Source organism: Arachis ipaensis, chromosome B04 (genome assembly GCF_000816755.2).
Source record: "Arachis ipaensis cultivar K30076 chromosome B04, Araip1.1, whole genome shotgun sequence".
NCBI lineage: Eukaryota > Viridiplantae > Streptophyta > Magnoliopsida > Fabales > Fabaceae > Arachis > Arachis ipaensis.
Window position 1 is genome coordinate 120,778,835 of NC_029788.2, and position 10,804 is coordinate 120,789,638.

At 33.1% G+C, this 10,804-nt stretch overlaps 1 protein-coding gene across 1 annotated transcript in view; it reads right to left on the reverse strand.

Moving 5' to 3' along the window:
* LOC107635083 (TMV resistance protein N-like) overlaps positions 5,414-10,804 on the reverse strand; it is a 35,045-nt gene continuing 29,654 nt past the window's right edge. The window contains exons 5-8 of the mRNA XM_021121848.1: positions 7,805-7,857; positions 7,223-7,326; positions 5,893-7,027; positions 5,414-5,643 (exon numbers count right to left, since the gene is read on the reverse strand). The gene's annotated coding sequence lies outside the window, so the exon portion shown is untranslated. The remainder of the gene's footprint in view (positions 5,644-5,892; positions 7,028-7,222; positions 7,327-7,804; positions 7,858-10,804) is intronic.

A 10,804-nucleotide genomic window follows, 5' to 3' on the forward strand; every position in this document is an offset into this window, starting at 1 on the left:
TTGGGAATTTATTATTAATAAATTGATGTATATTTAATAAGGTTGAGTCTTTAATATCTAATCAATGAAATTTTGTTGGAAAAAAAAGACTTTTTTATTTGTTTTTTCTTTGAGAAAAGATTACATTTATATATTGGAGTAAAGCCTTATTCTTTAAATACTTACTTCCATAGAATGTATGAAAAGGAATGACGCCTTATGTAATCATAAAGATTCTTATTAGTTTCTTTTGCCATGTTTTCAATAAATTAAAGAAATTCAAATGTTTCATTGTAAGGAAAAAAGAAAGCTGTGTTATTAGTTAGTTGTTCCAAAAGATAAATATGAAAGTTAAGATACAAACTTTGCATATTAGATAATTGAAATACTTTAGTATATATTGAATCATGGCCTAAGAAAACTATCAGAAGAAAAAATTCCTTTGGCAACTACAACACTGTGTCAGAATATATATTAAATTATCATTTTCAAACCAAACCCAAAAAAAAAAAAAAAATCAATTACCAATTTCACTTGATAAATAATATTTGAAAAGGTTTTGGATATTTATTAGATTTGTTATTATGTATCTTTTATGGTTTATAGATAAAAAATTAAAAATACTCTTATCTTTTTTAGATCAACTATATATAATTATAAATTAAATAGTTAAGACTGTTTTTATCCATTGTATATATTGAAAAGTACGCTTTTTAATTTACATATGGTCCTATGGTACGTGCTGGACTTCATTATGGGGGAGGGGTGTGCTTAACATGTTTGTGGTGTCAGGGATAACAACTCGGACCCTGTGATTTCTGCTTTTCAGACAATTTCCCTTTGCACTCAAAACGGAGGGTCCGAGTTCTTTTCAAAATCAAAGTTTGGAACTCGGACCATGCGACTTGTACTACTTTACATATTAAAAACTCACGTTAAGGTAACACGGAGGGTCCGATTTACAGCACCCCAAATTTTATATCTCCTTCGTGTATAAATCGGACCGTGCGATTTGACATACAAAATTTATAAACAAAAAAAACGCACGGTCCGAGTTTTTCCCTGTGAAACTGACAAAAAAACTGCCCCACATATACGTCTAGTCCCCCATGCTTCCATATCCAAGAAAAACACACATATAGGTTCCATTTCGATAAAATTGAGCCTTGAAAAGTATGTAATAAATCATATAATAAGGTGTGTATATAGCATAGCCACAAGTTATTAATATATAATTTTATACATTTACACTATTATATATTATTGCATAACATGATTAAGTTATAAAGCAAGCAAAAGGGGGACAGAACACTTGTGAAGATGTTGTTGTGATTTTGAAACTTGGCCTACCCAAGATGTGTGGAAATTTCCTCTGATGTAATAGTTTCAACACTGTTGACCACAAGAAAAGAAAGATATATATAAAAGGGGGATTAACCTAAGAACATCATGTGTATAGAGATGATGAAAGGGGGACCAGGTGAATAGGGTTTGGACAAATTAAAGATTACTCCAAAGAACAAATTAAAATACAACAAGTAAAGGGACCTTAAAAAAAAGGAATAAACATCAAAGAAGACAAATATTGACCATTGGACATTGGTGTGGCCAAGAAGAGCATGATGGGTATTTGGGTAGGATGTGAAAATGAAAGTGGCTTAAATGGATGCACCATAATACAAGAAGCATATGATGAACAAAGTGATAATCTCTAATATTTTCTTAGAATTTAGAGATAAACACATAAATTATCTTTAACACTCTGTTCTAAAGGATAAACTTGAATATCTAGAATATAAATATTGTTAGACTGAATATTTAGAAATAATTTAATAATAATTAATATAGATTCTAACATTACTTTAACAACACATCTCATTACTCTGCATTAGCACAAATTTAGTGCATTATAATAACATAGCAATCACTATTCGAATAATGAAATTTAAGTTTATGTAATTATTAATTATTGAGAGTATTGGGATTATTAACATTACAAGTGGTTAATGAGTTAGTTAGTAGTATATTATGTTCTGTTTGTTTAGTGTATAACATAAGACATAGACACAGAGACATAGACTATATAGATATAGATACAAAATATATGTATATATGTTTTATGTTTTGGCAAAGAACATACATAAAACACATAAAATTTTAAAAAGTCAATAATACCTTCGTTATCTAACTTTACCCCATCATCACTGTTTATACTTTTTCATCAACGGCTGCAGTGATTCTTTTCTTCCATTTCCATTCATAACAAAAAATTATTCAAATAACAAAAATTTCAGAAATTTCAACAACAAATTCAATACATATCTTCTTAATCAAATAACAAGTAATTAATTGGCATGATTCTCATTTTGAATCTCTTGTGTCAATTTTAAGTTGTTAAAAAAATTAATTGGAGGGTGAGATATTTCAATGCGTAGAAGCCAATGGAAATAAATTATTCATAGTATTCAGACTATAATTTTTTTCTAACACAGATTAATAATAAAAAACAAAGAAAAAATAGAATTTTATTTTAGGAAAAAAAATCCAGAAAAAGACAAATAGAAGGATGAACAGAGATGAAGATGGAGGCACGATGGGTCGATGATACAGGTTCGATTGCGACATGGCAGAGATACAAATCGCAGATCTGGAGATTTAGAAGAAGGAAGAAGACAGAGATGCAATCTGGAAAGTATAAGGAGGAAGTGAGGCAGTGACAATGGCAGAGGCACTTCAGTAGAGGAGGTTGGTTGGCCATGAAGAAAGAAGAAACAGAAGTTGAAATGGGTAGGAGAAGGGAGAAGAGAAGAAATTCTGCTTGATTGGCCATGAAGAGAGAAGAGAGAATAGACGGAAGTTGAGATGGAGAGGAGAAGGGAAGGGAGAAGAGATGAAGAGATCTGAAGATGGGTGAGAGGAGATGACAAAAATAAAAATATAGAAATAAAACAAGGGTAAAATTGTCAAAATAATCAGTGTCTCAATATTAATTTTTGTGTCTCAACTTATTGAAGGTATACTGAATACATGTAATTTGTGTCCATCTGTATACCAGCGTGTCCTTCAAAATTGTGTGTCTCAACAGCCAAACAGAAGACGTGTGTCAGCGTTTCTCTGTCTTATGCAGATACACCCACTAAGCAAAATATCTCAAGTACTTCCAGTCTGTAACACCCTAATGCTTTTAAACTGAGTTAGGCTTTATTTGGATTATATTTAGTAGTTGATATTCAAAATCTTGCGAATTTTTTTTAAAACAAATATGAAATATTTATATAAAATAATTTATATATAAAAACATTGAATAACTAGTTTGTATTAGAAAAGTTACTAGTTGAAAAATATAAGTGGATTTGAAAATACTAACATGAAAAACGGGCGTGCTAAACTATGAAGGCACAACAATGACAAGCTTTACTCATACCAAATAATCATAAAAAGAAATATCATAATTACAATCAATCACTCAATAAAAATAAAATAAGACGCACAGAAAATCCTAATTCTCTTAATTTGTATAACTATGGCTAAAACAATCGCATATTCTTCCTTCTTAAGGTAAACGCTTAATGTTTTGTATTTACGTTCTCGATAGCTTGCTCCTAATAGTGCACTTGTCTTTTCACCTCAACTGAGCAGTGTATTGCTTTGTAGTGCATCGTTCCTGAAGATGGTACGGAGAGAGGGGTGAGAAACAAAAGTTTCTCAATAGTTTATCTATATGGTGTCATCGTATCCATTCCCAGCCACTCCGAGTTTTAAAATAAAAATAGTGATGATGCAATGTTGTTCAATTAGTATTTCAAAAGTCTTTGTTAGTCGGAGTGTTGTGACTTTTAGATGCTTCTTATCTACTTATGGTATGACATGTATGACGCATACAAAACGCCTATAGCGTTAAAACATATAAAATGCAAACTCATAAACTTTGATTTTATGTCCTCATAGGCCATAAAGCAAGGCAAAATAAATAATAAATAAGAAAAGAATAGTATATAAGTCAAACAGAATAGATCTGAATAAAATAAAGATTTTGAACAATATCCTACATCATACAAAAAAGAACTTTGGATAAAGGAAGGATTTTTGAATGAAATAATAAACATAATCATAAATAAAAAAAGATAACAGAAGAACAATCATGATCACACTTTTTATTGTACTTTTCATTACTTTTTCTCGTAACTTTTATGGAAGGTATTGAGTTCAAACCGGTATAAAAAGTGGGAGTCCCCTTCCCTTGCCGAAGGTTCTTATCCCAAACGTTTTGGCGATCACTTTCCCTTATCGAAAGATCATCTCGATCGATCACCTTCCCTTACCGGAGGATCATATCGATACCTTGTTTTTGGGGGTCACCTTCCCTTACCGAAAGATCATTCCCTCAGTTCAATTTACAATCAAGATTATTTAGACATACACAAGAAGGAAGTTATGACAACAAAGATATATTATTATCAAATTGATGGGAGTCACCTTCCCTTACCAAAGGTTCATTCTCGAAAGTTTGCCGATCACCTTCCCTTATCGAAGGATTATCTCAATTCGATCACATTCCCTCACCGAAGGATCATCTCGATTATCTTGTCTTTGGAGGTCATCTTCCCTTACCGAAAGATCATTCCCTCAATTCTTTAATCAATGCACATAATATTATTATTATAATGCATAATGCGTATAAAGAAAAGAGACATTATATCATGTCGTACAATGCTAATATCTATATTAAAAAATATTTAAAAAATGTGAAAATGTTATTAGCTTTCAAGAGTTATTCTCCTAACAAAATTAAATTTAGCTTTTGGAAAAGGGCCATACCTTTCTTCTCTCCCAAAGTTGATCACTTCATCGATCACATCATCTTCAAATATATTTGTCTCACATAAATCCATTATCTCAGCTCTTTTGTTCATGTCAAACACTTAACTATCAAAGTTCTTGCAACAGATTATAAATTGTTTCAGCACTTGAGTTAATAATTATCTGCATTAATCCTTCATAAAACTTCATCATACATATTTTAAATTTATATATCATTTTCCTCAACATGTCACGAGATTTTTATTTATAAAAGAAGTTACAGCAGTGGAGGAGAAATACAATGATTCCTCCAATGCCATGAAACTTTATAGAGCATAATTAATTACATATATTAGCTTGAAGCAACAAAATTTCCTAATAAATCCATGCCTTTTCAATCTATGTATCTTACCTTCAGAAAAATATGTTGTTCAAATCTCTACTTTATGAGATACCTATCCAAGTTTGCAATTTACCAGTAACTTAATATTGAAGTGTACAGCATGCATGGTACATTCAATCTATGATTACGAGATCAACATTAACATATCTTTTAGTAATTTCACAAAATGAAAATTTTAATTTTTTATCCTTCATACCATGATTATAAGAGGGAAAAAATCTTACATCAATATTAAGATCACAATTCATTTTCAACAACAATAAGATTAGAAGTTTTCAAATTAAAGGAGGATACAAAATCAAAACTAGAAAGGTTCCTACACTGCAAATCCTTTGATACAATTCAAGATGAACTTGGTTGAAAAATGGAAGATATAAAGGTATCTGGGCACAGAGAGTTGCTTTTGTCCAATGTGTATTCTTTTCTTTGAAAGCTGGACCTTTTTTGGAAAGAAAAGATGTCTGCAAATTGAAAACATGCAGTTGTTTTAAGAAACGAATCAGCATATTAAAGGTTTATCAAGTAAGAACTTCAAATAATGTGTGATTAAAAATTAGTTGTTTATCAAACAGTATTCAAAGTTCTATGAGGTACATCAAAGACATAGACCGCAGAACCCGACAGCATATAGGTAATTCTTTATCAATAATCGCAGATCGAAACAACTGGAAACATAAAAGAATGGCAACTAATTTGACATTGGTACTTACCATGGGCTGCAGATTTTCTCCTTCACTCTCTAATGAATCTGAATCTGTCACGTCATGCTTGCCAAGTCTCACTCGTTGCCGCAGCAACATAAAATTCAAAACATTGTCAATCTCAAGCTATCTACCTAAAAACCCTCCAACCCAATTAAAAAGTCCCTATAACCCCATTGTAACAATTTACACATGAAACCAAAGATTAAATTTTGTCCTCAAGATATTCAAGGAGAAAAGAAAAAAAAAAGGTAGAAAAGCCATCACACTCAAATACAACCTCCAAATGCTCAATTCATATTCCTCCCCAACCTATCCCTCTTTTTTCTCATATCCGCAATTTGAAAAAGAATTAAAACTAAAATACAAACTTCAAATAAACTCAAGATTTACATTTCTTTCTGGGTTCAAATGGAAGTTGAATGGATGCAGTGAGCTGTGTCAAAAGCTTCAAATATGAGGAACCATTTAGCTGAAGAGATCTAAGCTTGGCAATCATGCTCTTCCTCTTCTTCATACATTGGAGGGTCAACCACGAGCATCTTATTCCTAGAAGATGAAGAATGTGAAATGATGTCCATGTTCAGTTCAAGAGTTTCTTTTGTTTTCCCTGTTTGGGATTTTCTTTTCTTGAAATCTTGAATGTCTTGCTTAGTCACCCAACGTGCTCCAAATCTCTTTACTCGGATTTCATAATTACTGGGAAATAGCATTTGAAAGCGATTGTGTTGGCATAACAAGTGACTAAAATAGTAACGGTTCACGCAGATAATGCATAAATTATCTCCTCCATGCGACATGTTCAATAAACTCCCGTTGATGAATTCTTTACCATTGCAGATCATCGAAGGCTGTTCTTCCGAGTCTTTGTCAACATCAAATAGGAAAGAAAGAGCAAGTGCAATGGTTTCAGTTGAAGGGGAATTATATTTTGGCATGAAAAAAATGATAATCAGAAAAATCTTCAGGTTCACCTTGGCTGACCTGTTCCTGGGGCTGAATCAAAAGTTTAAAGTTTAAAACCCGAGATCTCGGCGACATTCATCATTGAAGTTATCATTGGTCAATCAGAGAATGTAAAGGTGATAAGCTTTGCACATTCTATATGTTCTCTAAGGGATGATGCATCGATTACCATGTCTAACAGATAAATTAAACAGTACTGATTTATCAAATCCCCAAGATACTGTATAAAACAAGAAACATAATGCAATACCCATTAACCTTTGATTCATATGGCAATCAAACATTAGTGATCAAAGTCATAACCCACAGAACTAGACAACATATAGGTTATTCTTTATCACTAATTGCAGATCAAAACAACTCTGAAACTTACAAGAATGGCAACTAAGTTGACATTGGTACCCTCCGTGGCCTGCAGATTTTCTTTTTCCCTCTTTAATGAATCTCAATCTGGGTTGTCAGACAAGTTCTATGCTGCAGCAACGAAAAATTCAAACCATTCTCAATCTCAAGCACCATCTTCTTAAAAATCCTCGAACCCAGTAAAAAAAATTATTGTAACCTCATTGGAGCAATTTACACATGAAACCAATATTAAAATATTTGTCCCAAGACATTCAAAAAAAAGCAAGCCCTCACGCATGAATTCAAATACAATCCCCAAATGCTCAATTCATATTCGTCCCCACCCATCTTCTTCCATATTCACAATTTGAAACACGCAATTTAACACAAAAACACATTCCCAGTAATCAGATAACATAAACTCTCCTCTATCAGAAACCAACATATTATTTTTCCTAAAAATAGAAAGAAAAAGAATTACAAACTAAAATGCAAAGTTCAAATAGCAATATTGATATTAAAAAGATTTACATTTTTATCTAGATGGATGCAATGAGCTGTGTCAAAAGCTTCAGATCTGGGGAACCATTTAGCTTGGCAATGATAGATGTAATATATTGAGAAAGGTGTGTCATGAGCTATGAGAACTGGGATGCAAAGGGAGGTGGGTCAGAGCTTTTGCGAGATGCCAAATGGTGGATAGGGCCCTCCGCTGTGGTGGCTCGCTCTTCCCCTTGTTCATATAGTGGAGGGGCAACCACAAGCATCTTATTCCTAGAAGTTGAAGAATGTGGGATCATGTCCATGTTCAGTTCAAGACTTGCTTTCCTTTTCCCAGTTTTTGATTTTGTTTTCTTGAAACCTTCAACGTCTTGCTTAGTCACCCAACGTGCTCCACATCTCTGTACTCGGATATCAAGATAGTCATTATCTCGATATAACAATTGGAAGCGATTGTGTTGGCATAACAGCTTACTAAAATAGTAACCCTTCACGCACACAATGAACAAATTATCTGAACCATCGAACACGTCTAAACTCTCGTTGATGAATTCTTTACCATTGCAGATCACCGATAGCATTTTTTCGTCAGCATCTTCTTCAATTTCAATTAGGAAACAGAGAGCAAGTGCGATGGTTTCAATTGAAGTGCAATTCTGCGGGAATGAGACTGATACTCCGTCATCTTCTTCCTGATGCTCAAACCATGCTGGAATTTCCTTCCTAGGGATCAACATTTGCAAGAAGTCTTCACGATCTTGGCTAGCTGATTCTGCAAAGCCACAACACGCCTTTGATATAACATCATCAACATTCGATGCATCCAGTGAATCACACCCCTGTGCGTCTAATTTTCTTAGACTTGATGGAAGCTCTGGTAAAACCTCCAATTCGGAGCAACCCCGTAATTTCAGACATGTAAGTCTGGGAAGTTGATGGATACTTATTGGAACTCTTAAAAACCAGTTCTGAGATAAATCCAATTCCGTCAACGATGCTAAGTGGACAATATCATAGGAAAGGGTCGCCTCTTCTCTAGATGAGCCAATATCGGAGGAAAGGATAATAAGCTATATATATTTTCCAGGTAATTTATTCATTTGATATAGCTTTTTATAAATTTAATTTAATTTGATACTTGATTCATTGAATCTAATTTTTATTATATAAAATTGATACAAATCTATTATAAAATGACTTTATGACATATTGGTTTCTATGATTGTGCCGCATCATCAGCAATTTTGTATACATGGTAATTTAATAATTTTTTTAGTTACAAATATTTAAAGTGCATAATAACACAACAATATTTGTTTATTATGGATATATTCTAATATATCATTATTAATAAAGTATAGAGGTAATGACTAAATTAGTACCCGAAAGATTCAAATGCTAACATTTTGGTACCCGACTTTTGTTATTGACAAAATAGTCTCTAAAAAATTTTAAAATTTGACAAGCGTATCCCCGAATTCGCCAGAGCAAATCTCTGACAAACACAATGCTGACATGGCCACCGTATTTTGGTGACATGGCAAACCACCCCTCAAATCCTAAGCTCTCCCTCCCCAATGCAGACTCCCCCTCCATCTCCCTCCCCATCGCAGCCCTCCCCCAACACACTCTTCCCTTTCCTTTCTCTCCCCATCGCAGCCCCCTTCCCTTTCCCTCTCCATCGTTGCTCCCTTCCCTCTCCCTCCTATCGCAGATCATATAAAGGCACAGATAGAAGCATGCACAAATGAACACAATATCACAATTCAAATTACAATCTACCAATACCATTTATATTTCTTTCTAAATGTATTACAATATTCCATCAATTACATTAAAAAAAATAGAAAAAGAAAAAATCCACCTACAAACCCCCCAAATTTCTTACCAAGATGATCATGTAAAGCACTCTTATCAATCCCTTGGTGATGGTAACTTTTGCAAACAGTAAAAAATATTCTGCACCAACAATTCTACTAAATTCATAATGACCAACACACCCACAATAACCGTGAAAAACTGCATAAACGAGTTCTGTGTATCAATTGCTATAATAAATAAAACCAAGAAAATCCTGAAGACAGTTACATATAAACATCAAAAGCGTGACTCAGAGGTAAGTGATGAACAAACGCTTGAAGATTTTGGGGATTGCAGAGATGGTGGAGGAAAAGGAGACAACTTTGTTGGTATAGAGGGAAGTGACGGTAAAGATGGCGGCGGCAGTAGAGAGGAGAGAGAAGGCGAAGAGGAAGAAAAGGTAACAGATTTATGGGATGTTCAGAAATTGTAGCTTCTTCTTCTTCTTCTTCATATTCTCGTCCTGTTCTTCTCTGATCTGAGAGAGAGAATCGAAAGTTTTGCTTTGTAGTTGCTTTGAAAGGATGGAATTTTGAGATATTAGATTGTTGTTCTTTTTTATTACAGAAATGAGATGAAATGAGATGATATGATATGAGAGGGAGGGAGAGGGAAGGAGCTGCGATGGAGTGCGATGGAGAGGAAAAGGGAAAGGGAAAGGGAAAGGGAAAGGGGGTTACGATGAGGGAGGGGGAGGGATTAGGGTTTGGAATAATATTTTTAATTATAAATTCCAACTCAAAATAAATTTCTCTTGTCAGCAAAAACCGGTGAACACGTAAGCATCTTACTCGCCGGAGTCATGGTCCGGCAAGCACCAGGACACGCTTGACAAATTTTTAAAACATTCAGGTACTATTTTGTCAATAACAATAGTCAGGTACTAAAATGTCAGCGTTTGAATCTTTCGGGTACTAATTTGGTCATTACCTTTAAAGTATATTTATAATGTTCTACATTTTTTATATTTTTATTTTCAATTGTTTTTTTTTAATTATCTCCAAAATCCAAATACACTAAAAAAAAACTTCAAAATTACACTATACAATACCATTAACTCGAAAATATCAATAAACAAATAAAATTTGTTTTTCAAAATCTGAATGATTGTTTATGGAAAATATTCACACAATAAATGAAAAAAAAAAAACTTATATTTTCTTAGTCTTAATTATATTTAAATTTTTTATGATAAAGTATAATAGTATATAAGAAGCCAACGAGATATAGCTTAAATGACATAGTCTTT